General features: G+C 39.6%; 1 protein-coding gene across 3 annotated transcripts in view; it reads right to left on the bottom strand.

Annotated features, from left to right (window-relative positions):
- Positions 1–18,638, bottom strand: part of dab2ipb (DAB2 interacting protein b) — a 358,016-nt gene that overhangs the window by 146,111 nt on the left and 193,267 nt on the right. Inside the window, exon 1 of one of the 3 annotated variants that reach the window (XM_060841454.1) lies at positions 7,551–7,635. The exons of the other annotated variants lie outside the window; for them this stretch is intronic. The gene's annotated coding sequence lies outside the window, so the exon portion shown is untranslated. Of the gene's footprint in view, positions 1–7,550; positions 7,636–18,638 lie in introns of those variants that run through there. 3 annotated transcript variants of the gene reach the window in all.

Raw genomic sequence — 18,638 nt, forward strand, 5'->3', positions numbered from 1 at the left:
TGTTGTGGCCAAGTATAAAGCGAATGAATTTTGGACGGTGCTTGGAGATTGGCAGTTATTGGTGTTGAATAGTTGAGGTTGTTGCTGTGATGCTGTAATTGTGGGAGATGCTGTGTAGAATGCTGAAATGTCTATCATGACGAGGAATGTTTCCGGTTCAACTGGTCCTTGTGTGCTGAATTTCTGTAAGAAATCTGTAGTGTCACAAGACGCTGGGGGTCCTTATACAATCGGTTTCAAGATGCCTTCAACATAGGTTATCACACAGGGTCCCATTGCCTGATATGATGGCATGTTGGCTTTGTGTATCTTCTGAAGGCAGTAGAAATCACCTACGCAAGTAGTACGTGGGATGAGGGCGCATAGGGAAATCTGAAGGACTGGATCCAAAGTCCTGATCAATGTTTTTAGTTCACAGATCTGTTCTTTGGTCGGATCGGTGGGTAGTTATCTGTAGTGCTCCTGGTTGTTCAGTTGTTGGTACACTTTCTTGCAGTAAACTGTTCTATTCTGAATGACGATGGCTCCTTCTTTATCTGTTGGTTTGATGACAATGTTGTGACTGGTTTTGAGAGAATGGATGGCATTACGTTGTGATCGGGTGATGTTTTGCTCTACCTTGTGGGTGTGGGTGTGGCTGAGGCTGATGAATCTGGCATTTATATATTTCCTGACGGTTTGAGCATAGATGTCAAGCCAAGGCAGCGGCCCTCCGGCGGGGTCCAAGTTGACTCCTTCTTTGGTCCTTCTACAGATCCCTATGATGACTGTTCAGGTTCATCAGTGGGGTCATTGGGATCACTGCTGGCACCTTGAAAGAATTCCCAGAGTCTCATTTGTCTGATGAGTTCCTCAGTGTCTGCTGCAAGACCCATGGAGTCCATTTTGTTGGTGGAGAAGAAATTGAGCCCCTTGGCAAGAATTTCAATCTCTTCTGGTTGAAATGTATGGTCCGATAAGTTGACGATCGACTTCCCCGTGGTGATAACATTTTCCACTGTGGTGCCAGGGCAGGCTTGGCTATTGTTGGTGGTGATGCCAAGTTTCTCCAGTTTCTTGTTCTTGGTGTGTATATATACATGGAGTAGTTTTGTCGCCTTGCCTATTTGGCAATGTCCCTTAACTGTGCTGTTGTATCCTGAGTGCAGGCTGAGAGGGTGGATTCCAATCTTAATTTCAAAGTTGTGGCTCCCACTGTAGAATTGGTGCACAGGATGATTGAGGGGTTTGCAAAAGGTGCCGTGGCAAATTCTCTCCACGTAGTTTATGTTTCGAGGTCGACTTGCGTGGGTTCGTGATTAGTAATCCTTTTGAGATCTTTCCTGCTTTGATGCATTTCTGCAGAAACTTGATGTCTGTGTCGATATGAGTGATCTTCTTGGAGATCCTCTCCACTTTGAGCTGGCAGTTAGTGGTGTCACTGGTCGTCATGATTTGGAGGTGCTGGTGTTGGACTGGGGTATACAAAATTAAAAATCACACAACACCAAGTTATAGCCCAACAGGTTTATTTGGAAGCACTAGCTTTCGGCGGACTGCTCCTTCAACAGATAGTTTGGAGTATAAGATTGTATGACACAGAATTTACAGCAAACATTTACAGTGTAATGCAACTGAAATGATATATTGAAAAAGACCTGGACTGTTTGTTAAGTCTGTCATCTTTTAGAATGACCATGTTGGTTTCAGTTCTTTCATATGTAAGTTCCAAAACTTTTTTAAAGTTACATTCTTAAGTGAACTTTAACAATAGGTACCATGTCAGCTCAAATAATGCATTGAAGGTGCGAGGTTAAAATCTGTCTTTAACAGGGTAAACTTTTGCAATAAATTCTGCCTTTAACGATCTTATACTCCACAACCACCTGAAGAAGGAGCAACACTCCGAAAAGCTCGTGCTTCCAAATAAACCTGTTGGACTATAACCTGATGATGTGTTTTTGATCAGGTACAAAACAATTTACTACAATGGTTCCAATACTGAGGGCTATCTTAGGGTGAAAGAGCTGGTCTCCTTGAAACAAAAAGATGATGGATGGGAGATCTGATCCAAGGATACAAATGATACTCCATATGCTGGATGGCTGGTTTATGACGCAAAGTATTGCCAACAGCAGGGTTTCAATTCTCACCATGAAAGCCCCACCTTCTGAACTTCACCCATCACCCGAGTTGTGGTGATTCTTAAGTGAAACTCACTGACCATCATTTTTCTCTAATGAAAGGAGCCCTACGGTTCTTTGAAACTATCTTACAAAATTATAGCACGTTTAGAAAAGGTAAACAGAGAAAAGTCATCTTGTTAGTCGGCCAGTGATACAAGGACTATGGGACAGAGATTTAAGATAAGCAATAAAAGGCTCGAATGTAAGGAAGTGAGAATAACCAGGAATCTGCTACCACGAAGGTGGTGAAAGTGGAGACAATCATGATTGCAAATGGAAATCGGGTAGGCAATTAAAGAAAATAAAACTGGAGGGTTAGAATGGGAGATTGTTCCAGAGAGCTGGCATGGATTCATGGAGCTGACTGCTCTCCTTTTGTGCAGTTATGACCCTGTGATTCTGTGTGATTTCTCAAAAACTGGATACTGTCATGAATATATAAATAACTTTATTTCTGGCACGTGCATTATGATGTAGTGATCTTTTATTATTCTCATCCATCTGCTCCAGGATGCTATATTCAATAAGAGTCCTCATAACTTTACCCACAATTAAGTAATCCCACTATCTGGAATTTTCTGGGTCACATTTGCTACCTTTTTTAAAAATAGGTGCAACATCTGCCTTTCATCAGTCCCCAGGCACCTCTTCAGTATTCAGTGATTTTGGGAAGATTTGTATCAGAATTCCTACAATGTCCTCAAGGATACATGAATGATTCTTCTTGGCTTCTGAGATTTAATTACATTAAGATACACAGCTGTTTATTCAACAACCAGGTTGATTAGTAATGTGAATAATGTCACATTTTTCCCTTTCATTTCCTTTCCAGATCAAATGAGTTTAACATCTTCTTTGTAAGGCAAAAAATGTATTTCTCACTTTTGCAGCCTACAACAGTGTATTGGCAAACCTTGAGACAATCACACCTGTCTGCTTGCATAGTTTTCATTTAACTACCATATTTAAAAAAAACTATTCCTGTATTTGCTAAATACAATTCAAAACCTTCGTCCCTCTTCGAACCCTATATTTACACACCAGGAATGGATTGGCTTGGCCACATTCATTAATTGGAAATGGCTGTGTACACAAGGCTGCCATAAGATGAATTGGCTACTGGATCACAACTGCCTGAACATACATTCCACTACTACAAGGGCATCGCATGTTAGCAAAACGTGATGATGGCAGATACTCAGACTGATAATTAAGTGATAATTACTAATGGCGAAGACCAGCAACGGCTGACTGTTTCAGAGGGCATTTAAAGAGGTATGCATAAGCAAAAAGCTCAGTAGGCTTAGAAAAGGGATCAGAGAAAACAGAGCACAGTCTTCCACTGCAGTGAATACGGCAGGGACTGACATGCCAGAGTGAGGCTCTTGAATTAAACTAGCCAATGTCTAATGGAGAATTATCCACTATGGCTCAAACCATTGTCTTATGACAGAAATCCCATCACCAAAGATAATTTTTGGTTGAAGGTGGCATTCTTTTTCTTCATGGCCAACATTGCACTTTTTGCCAAGAGTTGCTTGATGGTCCTGTCCGACCAGCAGGAGAGCCTTTAAGTTTGGTGCCTTTACTTCGGTAAGGTTGCACTGGTCTATAACAGAGAAGGCTGCCGTGATAAGGGATGGTTCCAGGTACTTGGAATGGAAATCGGAAAGGGAGGACTTTAATTCTAACAAACAACACAGATAAGCAGAGGGCTGGGGTCCTTCTTATCAACTACAAGTTAAGAAATAAACAACAAAGCAAGTCCATTTAGATAAAAATCCACTGGAGTCATGTGGCAACTGACAGAGACTGAGACGTCAAGCAAATATAGTAGGGCTGTTGTGGGATACTGGTATCAGTACTGAGAAGGAAGGAGGTACTAAGTAGCTCCTAAGTTGAAAGAGTTGAACCTAAAGAGTAAATAGGTTTTAAACTAATAAGATGATGGGTAGGGTTCTACAGAAAATATTCATACACAAATAGTCTTAAATATCAAAAAATTTGGGAAGGAGAGTGTCGGACAGACTAAACTTAAGAGGACAAAGATAATTTCTTTTTGATTAAAACATAGTTCATTCATTGAAAATATGAAGGAACTAATTGCGAGATTTGGTTGAGAGAGAGCGAGAGCGAGAGAGAAGGACCAAACGAACAAAAGAAAGAAGGAATGAAAAAAAGCATGATATGCCCGAGTTATCATAAGGCTCTTTATGTTTTTCCCATTTTAACCTCTATATCTTGAGTCATTCACAGAAATTTTGTTGTGAATGCATTTCATGCGTTCCTCTTGGGAATGTCTAGTCTGTACCCAGTCTATCACCTGCTTGAAGGCCTCCCATTGCTCATTAGTAGCTTTAGAATATGAAAAAATAATTGAATTTTAAGTCTAAGAAAAAAAGTAACAATGCAAATTTACATAATAAGTAATAAATCAGAGTCTATACAGAATTTTAGAATGATTGTGTTAATGGTACATGAAGTGACATAGTTTGTTCTACAGTCTTCTCTTGCAATTTGCTACACAGTAAGTTACCAAGCCTGCTTGAATCATCTGCCATCTGGGTTGGCACTGACTGCAGCTAATAATAATGGAGTAGTAAGGAAGAAGCAAAAAAAAGGTTGAATGCAAAAGGGAGATTTGCATAAAACATAACAACTTTGCCTGGTTCCAAAGTGGATAGGTCTATTTAATAATGCAACTCAGTCAAGCAGAGATTTGCTAAAATGTATGAGAACTGACAATCAGCTTTGGGTCTGACAGAAAACTAAGCACATTGAGGGCAATGGTCAGAAATAAGACAAGCTTCTGTGCAAACCTGCTTGACCTATGACACTATTACATAAAATGCATTTCAAATTAGAGTACTTAATATTCCATGTAAATATCCCCAGAAATATTTTATCCTCTAAACTGTGTCACTAACACACAATACTGGCTGGTTCTAAAGCACTGTTGGCAGCATGCCTGAGTTTTGATGGATACAGAACATTGCGTAGCAGGGTGGAACAGGAAAAAGGGGAGACAAACACTTTTTTTCCAAAAAAAAACAACAGAAACAGGAAGGAACCCTGAAACAAAATAACTTCAACGAGTTCATATGTCCCATCAATTTAATTTGTATAATCTAGAATTGTAAGAATAAAATTTCACAAAAAAGAGAAATATTTTAAAAATATAATTTAGTACAGATGGCACAATTTTCATCTTGCCATGATTACACATCTAATACTTTGTTTATCTGTCCTCTTCTCCAAAGTATTTAGTTTTTACTTGTCAATTTTAAGGTCAGTTACCTCAATGTTTATTGATTTAAAAAAACACATTATTCTGAAATACCCTTCTAAGTATTATGTGAACTGGTGATTATCAAAACATATCTGAATATTTTAAATATATCTGCTGAAATGGAGATACCTTTAGGATTAGGAAGAGTTATTGAATTTGAAATGTTAACTCTATGTCTCTCTCCACAGATGCTGCCTGACTTACTGGATATTTCTAGCATTTTCAAATTTTATTTTAGATGCCTAACATTTGCAATCTTTTGATTTTGTACTGTTAGGATTAAACTTGCTCCATCTTTAAGGTAATTAAACCTTCTGAAATTTATGAAATTGAGAAGATTAAAATATGAATGATGCCCAAAGCCATCAGTATCTTATCTATTTTCATACTGACAACAAGAATATTGCATGTTCATTTCAATTGTAGGTAATCAACAAACTAGGCTCATTTTTCCATTTCATGGAATACTTGCATTCAGCCACATTATCGTGGGGTGGTGCTGGATTTGCAAAAACATTTCTCCATAAAGACAGGTTAGTTATGTTTCTGAGGACAACTGGTAACGCATGGGTTGAAAAGCAGGAAGAAAGGAAAATTACTTACAAACATTAAAGATACTCAAATATAAAAGTATAAATTAACTTTACAAGCATAATTACCCTATATTTCACAACAAAACCATGTATTTTGTTGTATTTTTGTTCACCAAGATAAGACTCAGTGATATGCATCTTCACATCCTGTTTGGATGGCAATCATAAGCATTCCCAGGTCATGTGTACCACAGCTGACAGAAGAGTAAACCTCCCTTCAGTCTGCACGGACATATTTCAACTCAATCTTAAATACCACTCCATACTAATCCAGCAGACAATTTTTTCATCGTGTGGCCTTTTGAGTGAGATTATGACCAATTTTGAACTGTATGTCTGTCACCGCTAGAAACTGGATTGAGAATTCTCAAATTAATTTCACACAAAACCTTACAGCTAGAAAATACAAGAATCGTACATCTCATAAGTCTGGCGTGGATTTTCCTGAACAAAAATGCCTGTGCCCAATACACCATGAGAGAAGAGGAGGAAAATAATTGGTTGATTCAACAAGGAAATGCTTAAAACAGGAATATCGAGTCTGCTGTTCCTTTGCATTATTACCCTCTGGCCCATATGAACATTTAGCTTGCACTTGTTATATTATTTAGCTGTTTTGTTTTGAAACAATTATCTAAATAGAAAAACTATCACCAATGCTATAATAGCAAGTTACTAACAACAGCAACTGGAAGCAAAACAAGACTTTAGCAATGCAAAATGGCATTCCTATTTTGTGCACTACATGAGAAAACCTTTTAATATTTAAAAAAAATACCACTGGAGCCAAAATTATTCCTGGTATAATTCATGTAGTAATGTAGACTGTTTAAAAAAAGGTAATTGATTTAGCTATAGAAGATGATTTTACAATTTAAGGATTTGGCAGCCTACCATTTTCCAAACTAGCAGACTTTTCCACTATAGTGCAGCTGCAATGTAAAAAAAAAATCAGACTCCCACACTGCCAAGTTGAGAAATCATATTCTTCATTCAAAATACAGTCAGTGCAATAAAGGTGGAATCAAATGCATAGCTTAAAATGAAAAATTCCAACAGGAACAGCAGGCTTCCTGGAGTTTAGGCTCTAAGCTCACCAAAAGGTGTTCACTTGGGGTTACACTTCTCCTGTTTTATAGTTACAAGGTAAAACATTAAATAATTACTCTTTTCTTTGTTGAAAATTGGATTGTTTTTTTTAAACAAAAACTCTTTTACTAGAATTATTATACACATATAAAATGAATTTCTCTTCCTGGGCATCAGGCACACATTCATACCTAAAAAGTAAAAATAATTAGCTACACATTCAGTAACAACAGGATGTCAAGTAAAACTGCGCTCTCAGTTCACAGTCAGTTAGAATTATCTTAGGGTTTTTTTGTTATAATGAGCACATTACAATAAAAATTACATTTTCCTGCCCACAAAACAACACTTCAACTATAACATGAATATAACTGTCATTATCGTACCTTTAGATCGGACCAAAGAGAGACTTACCAGTCACATTGCCTGGATTAAATCGCTATTTAGACTTTTCCACAAATCAAATGTAATAGAAATGTTTCTGAAAGTTTTCAAATGTACTTAAGACTTTCCCACAGAAGTAATCGTTTTTGTGTCAGCAGGAACTGGGAGTCTCCAAGTGCCATGAGTCAAAAACAATGATCTCCATATATGGTTAAAATATAAAAAAGAGTCCTGTTGCTGGGAAGCTGCAGTGCAAATGTGCAATATTGTAAACACTTTTCACAAGCAACAACAGTAATATTTATTAATAATTCAGCTAGAATCCTTGTTCATACTCTGGTAGGTTTCTAAGAGATGTTTAACTTCATTGTAGAAGTTAATCCTTCCACAAACTCATAATTGGCTGTTAATATAGCAAAAATCATCTATATAAAAAAAGTCCTGAGGGAGAAATTGTTATATCTAGTAATTAAGGCAGAATTAATAGTTGCATGATATTTTGGAGCTTGTTGGAAAGCAAATTGAAATACATTCAGGATCTTTCTTCATATTCCATATTTGCCGAATACTAAAAGGTCACTACATTTAATCAACTCACTTTAAAAATTGCTACAGTGCAAAATTTAATTTTCTGAAAATTGTTACTGATCATGAAATACTCAAGTAAATTTCAATAGAGTTGTGCATATACATTTCATTTAAAAAATTACATAGTGTTAAAATTTGGCAGAAAATGCTCTACTTAGGAATTTGACTTTCAAATGAAGCTAATCAATCTCCTCCTCAATGATGTTCAGTTAAAAAAAATTCCAACTTTACTTAATACTGTTTGCATTTTTATTTATTCAAACTTAAGATAGACTAAACTGTTATATTACAGATACTGAATAACAAATTAAAACTGATTAATGAACATTAAACAAATTATACAATGAATCAAGTTTTATAATACTTATTTGGTTAAGCTTTTTGGAAAAAAAAGGCTATAATCTCATATTTGAAAACTCATGATAGGAACACTTCCCAGAATAATTTGTAGCAGGCCTCAGAAAAGTTCATGAAGGTCTTGGTCTTCGCATGACCCATTGAGAAGTACAGCCTCTCCATATAATGAAGTGGCTATGTACACTGCACAGGTCAAGGATAATGTAAACGTAGCATCATGGGAGATTGTAAACATAAACTTGTGCATCAACATGCTGTGGTGCAGATCGATGGCAACTGCTTTCGTAAAACTAAAATTACTGGCCATAGAATATCCTTTAAAATTCCGTTCAGACTCAAAAGATATGAATACAAGAACTTTTAATTTGCATTTGTATGTTCAAAATTGATCAATTAAAGCAGTTTTTGTTCACTTCTTTTGCTTTTAGTCACTTGCCAGCTAAGGTGATTACTCTCATTTGTTTTATCGGAAGAGGATGAAGATGAAGAGGTGTAAGAATTCAGAGGGAACAAGGTGAGGTAACTACACCCACCATCAGGTCTCTCTTAACTTTATCAGCCCCAAACATAACTAAACAAAAAATATTTCTACAAGGAGGCCTGTTGCCAAAGTTCAAAAGAACCAGTAATACTCTAAATGGCAGTCACAATGGCCTCAACTAATATGTTGCCAGTTCATTTCAGTCAAAGTCATGGCACATGATTAGATTAGATTACTTTAGATTACGTACAGTGTGGAAACAGGCCCTTCCACACTGACCCTCCGGAGACTAACCCACCCAGACCAACTCCCCTACATTTACCCCTTCACCTAACACTACGGGCAATTTAGCTTGGCCAATTCACCTAACCTGCACGTTTTTGAACACCCAGAGGAAACCCACGCAGACACGGGGAGGATGTGCAAACTCCACACAGACAGTTGCCTGAGGTGGGAATTGAACCCAGGTCTCTGGCGTTGTGAGGCAGCAGTGTTCACCACTGTGCCATCAGAGAATTTACAGCCTATGACTCTATCAAACATCAGGGACACATAGTTCATCTCGACCAACGTCTGCATCATCTTTCCAAGGGAACAGCAACAACATAACAGTATCATCAAATGTCACTATATTTCAGGATTGCTAAAGTAAAGCTTTCATTGATAGAAAATAATTGGCTGTTGAGGATCCCTATGACAGTAGAAGGATCCATATGAAAATGGGTTCCATTCATTCAGTGCTATCACTAGATTAGTAATCGGATTTCCAAGCAAGAGTTAACATGGCTCTGACATTTACTCCGTTGACAGGGGTACACTTGGGCAGTAGATCCACAGTCATGGTTGAGCCCAGAAATTCCTGGAAAGCAGGGGACCTGCCATGGTAGATGGAATTTAACCCTGAAATGTGCGAGGTGATGCACTTTGGAAGAAATAATAAGACAAGATAATAATCAATAAACAGCAGGACACTAGGTACCTCAAAGGTACAAAGGAAACTTGGGGGACTTGTTAACAGATCCCTGACAGTAGCAGGTCAAGTTAAAAGGATGGTTAAGGCTGCATATAGGATACTTGCCTTTACCAGCTGTGGCACAGATTATAACAGTAGGGACGTTATGTTGGAGCTTTACAAAACTTTGGTTAGACTACAGCTTAAGTACTATGTGCAGTTCTGCTCACCACATTATAGGATGTGATTGCACAAGAGGGTGCAGAAGAGATTCAGCAGGACATTGCCTGAGCTATGAAGAGAGGCTGGATAGATTCGGGTTTTTTTAAAAAACAGAGCAGAGAAGGCTGAGGTAGGCTAAATTCTGGTGTATAGGATTATGAGGGACATTGAGTGGTGGATAGGAAACAGCTGGTCCCTGTAGTTGAAGGGTCACTAACAAAAAGGGTATAATTTTAAGGTGAAGAGAAGGTTAAGAGAGAATTTGAGGAAAAATATTTTTACCCAGAGGACGGTAGGTATACTGACTGTAACAAGGTCAGCCAGTACACCTCACAGAAAATGAGTTCCTTGATTGGGGCTGATCACTTCGACCAATCAGGGAGCTCTGACTGACAGATATAAGCAGGAATGTCTTTCCCCCTCCAACTCTATTTTGATTTAATCCCTGCCCTCCCCTTCACTGTTTGATCACACAGTATTGCCCTTTGATGTGAAGGGCACTGCTTGTCACTGGCCACTTGGGTGTTTTCCTATATTCAATTTCCACCACCAGGAAGAAAGATTTGTGCACCTTGTGTCTCTCACTGCGTCTCACACCTGCACAAAAAAAAGAAGAAAAAAAAAACAGAAGTGTGGGTGTTTCCTTTCTTCCTGAAAAAAAATAACAGGAATATCAGAGGTGCTGTTCACTCACAGCTGGCACGGAGGGAGCTAGATCGGCGTCAAAACCTCTCCAGATGTAAATAAAAGGTGACTTGATGATGGGATACCACCTTCTGTGGTGTTATTTCAGTGGCAATGAGAGAAAAATATGCTCCTGAAGAAATTCACTTGCAACAGTTGCCATTGAGTTGCAATAAACATTTCTGGCATCATGTCATTATTTGGGAAGCTTGACCAAAGACAGGGCCCGGTATGTGGAAAGAATGCATTATTTTTCAGGGAAAAGGACATTAGGGCAAATGACAAGCAATGAGTAATTCTCTTGACAGCTAGCTGAGCCAAGCTTTTTTGGTTATTAGGACCCTAACTTTCCGAGGCACCAAATACTAAAATCTTTCAAGAGTTGACGGACTTAGTTAAGGAATGTTATGACCCCAAGTCTCTTCTAATTCTAAGATGTTATCAGTTTTATTCAGCAATTCGAAAACCGGGGGAATCTGTATCAGGATTTTTGACAAGGATCAGACAACTGGCAGAGGCATGTGACTTTAACCCTTAATGAGATGCTGAGACCCCACTTGAAATGTGGGATTAATGATGTAACCATACAAAAACACCTACTAGCTGAAGCCGAAATGGACTTCAAACAGGCACGACAATTTGCTTTATACCATTGGAAAGTGTGGAAAGTAGAGCACGTGCGTTGCAGAGTATTCCAATGGAAGTGGACATCCTTGTCATTCCGACTGAGCTTGGGGAACTTAAGTGAAGGCAATTGCATAGCCACACTCAAGACATATTCTGAACCGTAGATCAGCCCATAGCAAAACCCCAAAACAAAGCTGAGCCTCAGCCAAACAGTTGGAATTTTCTTCAGGATCCGGGTCAGCGAACAATTGAAGTTGTTACCAGTATGCAGACTCAAGACAGTAAGAGTCCTACTAGATCCAAACTGAGTAATAGGACTCATACACTGGTATCCAGGAGACTGTACACCCTGGTAAATCCACGTACATCTGGTTAAATTGCTCAGCAACATTCAAATCAGAATCAATCAAAATAAAGACCTGGTTAAATGGTCACCCAGTTCTCATGGAGCTTGATACTAGTGTGGCTGTTTTAGTGATCATGAAAACAGTCTTCAACAAAATTCACTCCGGACTCCAATCTTTAAGTCTGTGCAAGACTTCAGCTTGTCTGAGAATAAGGGTACAACTTCAGTTCCAGTCCCTGATGAGAAGCAGCTGGTCTAGTTACCACTGACTGTAGTAAAAGGCTCACCCCCAAGCTTGAAGGGGTGGAATTTGTTGAGGAAGATTCACGTAGATTAGCTCAACATTTTTCAATTAGAAAATGGCTGCCTGAGTGAAGTCCTAATTAAAAGCGTGGAAGCTTTTTAGTAGGAACGTCTAGGCACTACTAAAGAAGGCAAGTCGACTCTTCATGTTCATCAGGAAGCAATTCCATGATTCTGCAAGGCCCCCACCCCAGTACAGCAAAAGGAGAGGCTGAAATCAGGAGGGAGGAAAGCGATGGAATCATTAAACCAGTCCAGTTTGTGGAACAAGCAACATCAGTCCTACCAATTGTGAAGCCTGACGGGTTGATTCACTTTTGAGGGAATTTTAAATGAAGGGTAAACCATGTTTCTCAGCTGGACATATACTCAATCACTCACATAGAGGATTTATATGTAAAGCTGGCAGAGGGGGCTGTCCTTCATAAAGAGTTACGTATACTTGCAATTGTGGTTAGATGAGGATTCCCAGAGGTATGCTACAGTTAATACCCATAAGGGTTTGTACCATTGTATGGGACTTCCATTGGGGTATTGTCAGCCAGTGCAATTTTTCAATGTTCAACTAAGAACATTTTACAAGGTGTACCCCAGGTCATCATTTATCTATATGACGTGCTAATAACAGGGAAACCAGTAAGGAGCATTTAGAGAACTTGGACGTGGTCCTTTCTCCCAGGTGGGTGCATGCCTTAGAAGGGAAAAGTGCCCCAAGTGACCTACTTGGGCTACTGAGTCACTAAGATTGGGTTACACCTATTGGAAAATAAAAGTGAGGGCAATCAAATGTGCCCTGACTCCCACATCTGTACCAGACCTTCGGTCTTTCCTTGGGCTGGTGAATTGTTATGGAAAGTTCATACATAATCTCGCCTCCATTCTGGTACCTTTGAATCAGCCATGAGAATGGTCATGTGGCCAAGCCACAGCTTTTAGGGAAGGGAAGAAACAGCTATCATTCCTCGAAAGTATTGGTACAATATTTTACCAAGGGGGATCTGTTATTGACAGCTATGTCTCCCGTACTGCTTCTGGGTAGTATTAGCTCATTGTTGGCTCAATGGAGAGGAATACCCAATATCATATGCATCCAGGATTTTGGCTAACGCAGAGTATAAATTTGCCCAGACAGAGAAGGAAAGTTTGATGGTCATCTTTGGAATCAGAAAGATCCACCAATACCTTTCCAAACATAAATTTGTAATAATAATGGACCACAAACCCCTGCCAGGCCTGCTTAAAGAGGACAATGCAGAGCCACCCACAGCTTCAGGCCAAATTCAGCAGCATGCTCTAATACTTCGTGCATGTAATTACAGTTGGAACACTGTCCAGAAGGTCAAATAGTGAATGTAAATGTATTGAGCCACCTCCCGCTGGCAGATACACCATGGTGGTACCACCACTGTAATGGTTTTAAATTTTCTAGACACATGGCAAGGCACAGATGACAATATCAGACTTTGGATGCGGAAAGATCTGATCCTGACAAAACTGAAACAGTTGGTGGTGATGGGGAAACCAGAAGGGCCATGATAACCCGAACTGAAACCTCTTTGAACCCAGAGAGACTGGATCACAGTACAGGACAGCATACTATTATGGGAGCAACAGCGACTTCCTGAGCAAAGGTCACCACCAGATGCTGGCTGAACTCCACCAGGGTCATCCAGGGGGTTCCAAAATGAGAGTGTTGGCGAAATGTTATGTCTGGTGGTCAGGACTGGATGCAGACATAGGTGAGACAGTGCCAACAAGGACAAAAATTGCTGCCAGCTTCCCCACATCCATGAAAATGGCCAGGTAAATCCTGGACTCGGTTACATATCAGTTATGCAGGTCCTTTCATGGGCTCAATGCTCTAAGTCATTGTAGCCACCCACTCAAAGTGGCTGGATGTGCATAGGGTTCATTCTGACAAATGCGGGGACAATGATAGAAAAACTGTGTGAATCTTTTGCTATACGTGGACTCCCAGAAGTGTTGGTCACAGAAGGGCCATTGTTTGCCAGCAGGGAACTTGAGCATTTCCTAAGGTTGAATGGCATTCAATGTAGAAGGACAGCCCATGCCATCCATCATCCAATGATCTGGCAGAAAGTGTCAGAAGGCAGACTTACAGAAACATCCTACAGCTTTAGTAGATACCAAACTGTCCTATTTGATTATAGGATCAACCCTCATGCAATTACAAGGATAGCTCCAGCAAAGTAACAAATGGGAAGAAGATTCGTACTAAGTTAAATCTGATGCTTTCAGACCTGGGGTGGGAGGATGAAACGGCATCAGGAACACCAATGTCAGACACAAGACACGAAGCAAAAGAAAGAGTTTATTTCAGGAATTGAAGTTTGGTGTAGGAACCATGGGAATGGCCTTGCATGCGTAAGAGGCATGATTGATGCATGGTTAGGGTCAGTGATATATAATGTTCGGATAGGTGCAACAGTCCTGAAAAAGCATGTTGACCACACAAAAGCAAACTCACAAACATTGCCTGACTCATCAGCTTTTGCAAGTGTTCCAGAACCCATGGGTTCTCCTTCTCCTTCAAGCTTTGAAGCCCCTCAGAATCTGAAATGGACACAGCGGATGTCGTCGCCTCAAGGAACGTCTAGGAGAAACGTCTAGGCACTACGAAAGAAGCCAAGTCAACTCTGCATGTTCATCAGGAAGCAATTCCATGATTCTGCAAGGCCTACCCCAGTACAGCAAAAGCAGAGGCTGAAATCAGGAGCGGATGTCGTCGCACCCGAAGAAGAGAATTAATTTGTTCCAAGGTGCTCAAAGCGAGCTACTGTGCATTACACTCATGTATCAGAGGCAGTGTTGGAAGAAACAAAACAGAACCAGCCTATGTCCTCTGACACAGAGGAGGAGGGATGTAGTGATTATAATGAGGCCAGGCAGGTGGACCTGACAGAATATGAGCTCCCTGATTGGACCAGATTAAGAGTCCAATCAGGGAGCCCTGACATACAGATAAGAATGGGAGTGTCACTGCAGTTAGGCGGTATTGCGGGGGAAGAAGAAAAAAATAAAATTAAAAAAAAACAGGAGCGTCAGACATCCTGAAAAGAAAGAATGGGAGTGTCAGACATCTTGCTCATTCAAAGTTGACTCTGAGGAAGCTGGATCATTCTCCATGTGTAAATAAAAGGTGACTTTTTGATGGGATACCCACTTCAATGGAGTTATTTCAGTAGAAATCTGGAATGCTCTGCCTGGGTGGGTAGAAGTGGGAAACTTCACAACCTTTAAAAAAGTATGTGGATGAGCACTTAAAAGGGCAAGTGCTGGAAAGTGGGATTAGTGTGGATTGGTCATTGCAGACATTGAAGAGTTAGAGTCCCTTCAGCCCAAGGTTAATGGCAGAGCCTTGTTGTCATTTAGTTACTTGCCCAGCAGTCAGACAAAGTTAAAAATCTCACAACACCAGGTTATAGTCCAACGGATTTAATTAGAAGCACACTAGCTTTCGGAGCGACGCTCCTTCATCAGGTGATTGTGGAGAGCTCGATCGTAACACAGAATTTATAGCAAAAATTTGCAGTGTGATGTAACTGAAATTATACATTGAAAAATTGACAATCAATTTTTAACTTTGTACACCCCAGTCCAACAGCGGCATCTCCAAATCAGCAGTCAGACAGACTGACAGGACAAAAAGGTATGAGGGATGGTGTTTGAAACAGCAAGTGGAAGGAGAGATTGTGAAATAAAAGACTTCGCTTTGCAGGTTGGAGGATGGGGTAGGAGACTGCAGCAAAAATTCTGTCTGAGCAGTTAAGGAAGAGCACAGAGATTTCTTCTGGCCCACAAGATGTCTCAATCTAGTGTTACCCTTGAGAGGAAAACACAGACACAGAAGTGGGCGGCACGGTGGCACAGTGGTTAGCACTGCTGCCTCACAGCGCCTGTAGACCCGGGTTCGATTCCCGACTCAGGCGACTGACTGTGTGGAGTTTGCACGTTCTCCCCGTGTCTGCGTGGGTTTCCTCCGGGTGCTCCGGTTTCCTCCCACAGTCCAAAGATGTGCGGGTCAGGTGAATTGGCCAAGCTAAATTGCCCGTAGTGTTAGGTAAGGGGTAAATGTAGGGGGTATGGGTGGGTTGCGCTTCGGCGGGTCGGTGTGGACTTGTTGGGCTGAAGGGCCTGTTTCCACACTGTAAGTCTAATCTGTAAGTCTAATCTAAATAATCACTGAGTCTTAAGAAAGGTGGCAGATAGTTGTTTGTGATTGCATTGTGTGTGTATTTTCTTCCCCCCTCATCCTGTGATGGGATAAGGGGTAGGGAAATGGCTAAAACTCTCCAAATGTTTTCATTTTAACACAAATATATACAGTCCTACTTTGCCCAAAATGAGAGTTAATTAGAAAGTTGGCTTCTTGACCTCTGATACCATTGTGTCAGAATTGAACTGAAGCCAAGCAGACATCAAGATATTTGCAGTTAATGCTATTTACATCTGCTGCATTGTGTCAGAAATAGTGCAACAGGATACTAATGGCGGGCTCTACAATAATCTATGTATCTATGCAGTGCATCCAGGTCTTTTAAGCATGTGCAGTTCAGTTTCCCTTATGCTGTGGGTGAAAATTCAAGTGCTCAATTGGCTGCCAAGACACTTTAAATTAGTGTCAGCTGTGAATCTTGCAAAAATGATATGTGCTTAGGAAATCTGCTGTACCAGCAGGAGATTGCAGTGAACAGGTAACGTATTCTGGAAGCAATTGAGAACTTGGAGTAAAAGGTCTACGTGAGCAAAGTCAGTGGAAATACCTGCATTACACTGTTTATCATTAAAAATGTTCATGATAAAGGATTGTCAAGATAGTAAATCCTGAATTCTCATAACACACAATTTATTAATATTCACAGACAAAAAAAATAGCAATTGCTGGAAAAATTCAGCAGTTCCAGCAGCCTCTGTAGAGAGAGGTCAGAATTAATGTTTCGGGTCAATTGACCCTTCCTCAGAATAATTACTGAGAAAGCGTTACTTGACTCGAAACATTACCTCTGATTTCTCTCCAGAGGCTGCCTGAACTGCTGAGCGTTTCCAGCAATTTCTACTTTTGTCTGATTTAAAGCATCCGCAGTCCTTTCAGTTTTTAGTAATTTTCACATACTACACACAGGAAAATCTGCATTATCATCATTTGTGAATACAGTTGCAATTTCTGCTGCTAAAGATTTCTATTCACTTAATTTGTACATAGCTTCTTAATTTCAATGAAATACACAGGAAAGCACAAAGGTAAAAATTAAAATTTAAATTCTTTAATGTGCTTTGAGCAAGTTGTTCAATTTATTGATTTGGCACTACATTCAACTTAGAGACAGAATGAACACCCATGTTTAAGAAACAAAACAGAAATTTCCAGAAAAGTTCAGCAGGTCTAGCAACATATATGGACAGAAATCAGAGTTAACATTTCAGCGACCCTTTCTCAGAACTCATGAACCATGTTTAATATGTCATCTGCATTGGTCTCAAAAAATTAAACAACAATACTTAGATACAAGTAGATACAGATGTAAATTGAAACTCAGTATTTGCTAATAAATGAGTTTCAAAGAAATCACAAAAAACATTGAACGAAATTAGATTATTTTGTAGTTTTCACCAAACATGATGTTATGGCACAAATATTCTTGTCAAGGGGTAGTTTGACCTTGAAGAGTATCACTGCTGAGTCTACTGAGATGAAGGTTCATGATATATTTTTATATGGAAACTAGGGTTCGAAAGTGGATAGAATCATAAGTTTGATCTGTATTTCTACATTCTATATTATGCATCTACATGTACTAAGAAGTGGAGACATTAGTTTTAGTTTTACTTCTGAGTTCTGAGCATGGTGAAGGATTATCTGGAAACACGTTTACATACATTTAAATGGAAGACTTCTAAAGTCTTCAAGTTTAGGAATTCAATGATTTTGAAATTGAAATAACTGCACAGAGACCAGTATCCTGTCACCAAGTCACCCTTTATTTATGCACAATACACTTGCTGTGGCCATACAGCTCAAAGTTGGTCCCCTGGACTGAGGAGATTCTAAATCCCCTAATTATATTGGTCAACTACTGCTTTCCTGATTGTTCATTGGGGTTGTTAACAAAGGCCAATCTTGTAGTCAATGAGATCCCTGATTCCAATCAATAAAGAAATAAAGATTAGACAGAAATACAGAAAAGATTTAAAAAATTGGGCTGAGGTGTCCTGAGACAATCGAATAGGAATAGGCCATTCAGCCCATTGAATCTACCCCATCATTCATGGATGATTGAACACTTCAATGCCTTTTACCCACTCCATCAAAACTCTTTACACCACTGGTAATCAGAAATTTATGAATCAATCTCTACCTTAAAGATATGTAAAGAATGAGCTTCCACATCCCTTAACAGTGGAGTAACACAAACCTTGAGTTAAAAAAACAAAAACCCCTTAATAAATGTTAGTAGCATCTTCAACAAATTCCAACAAGTTCATCCAACACCATTTTCCATTCTCAAATCCTTGCTGACCTATACTCAGATTATCAAC

This window comes from Hemiscyllium ocellatum, chromosome 21, assembly GCF_020745735.1.
Source record: "Hemiscyllium ocellatum isolate sHemOce1 chromosome 21, sHemOce1.pat.X.cur, whole genome shotgun sequence".
NCBI lineage: Eukaryota > Metazoa > Chordata > Chondrichthyes > Orectolobiformes > Hemiscylliidae > Hemiscyllium > Hemiscyllium ocellatum.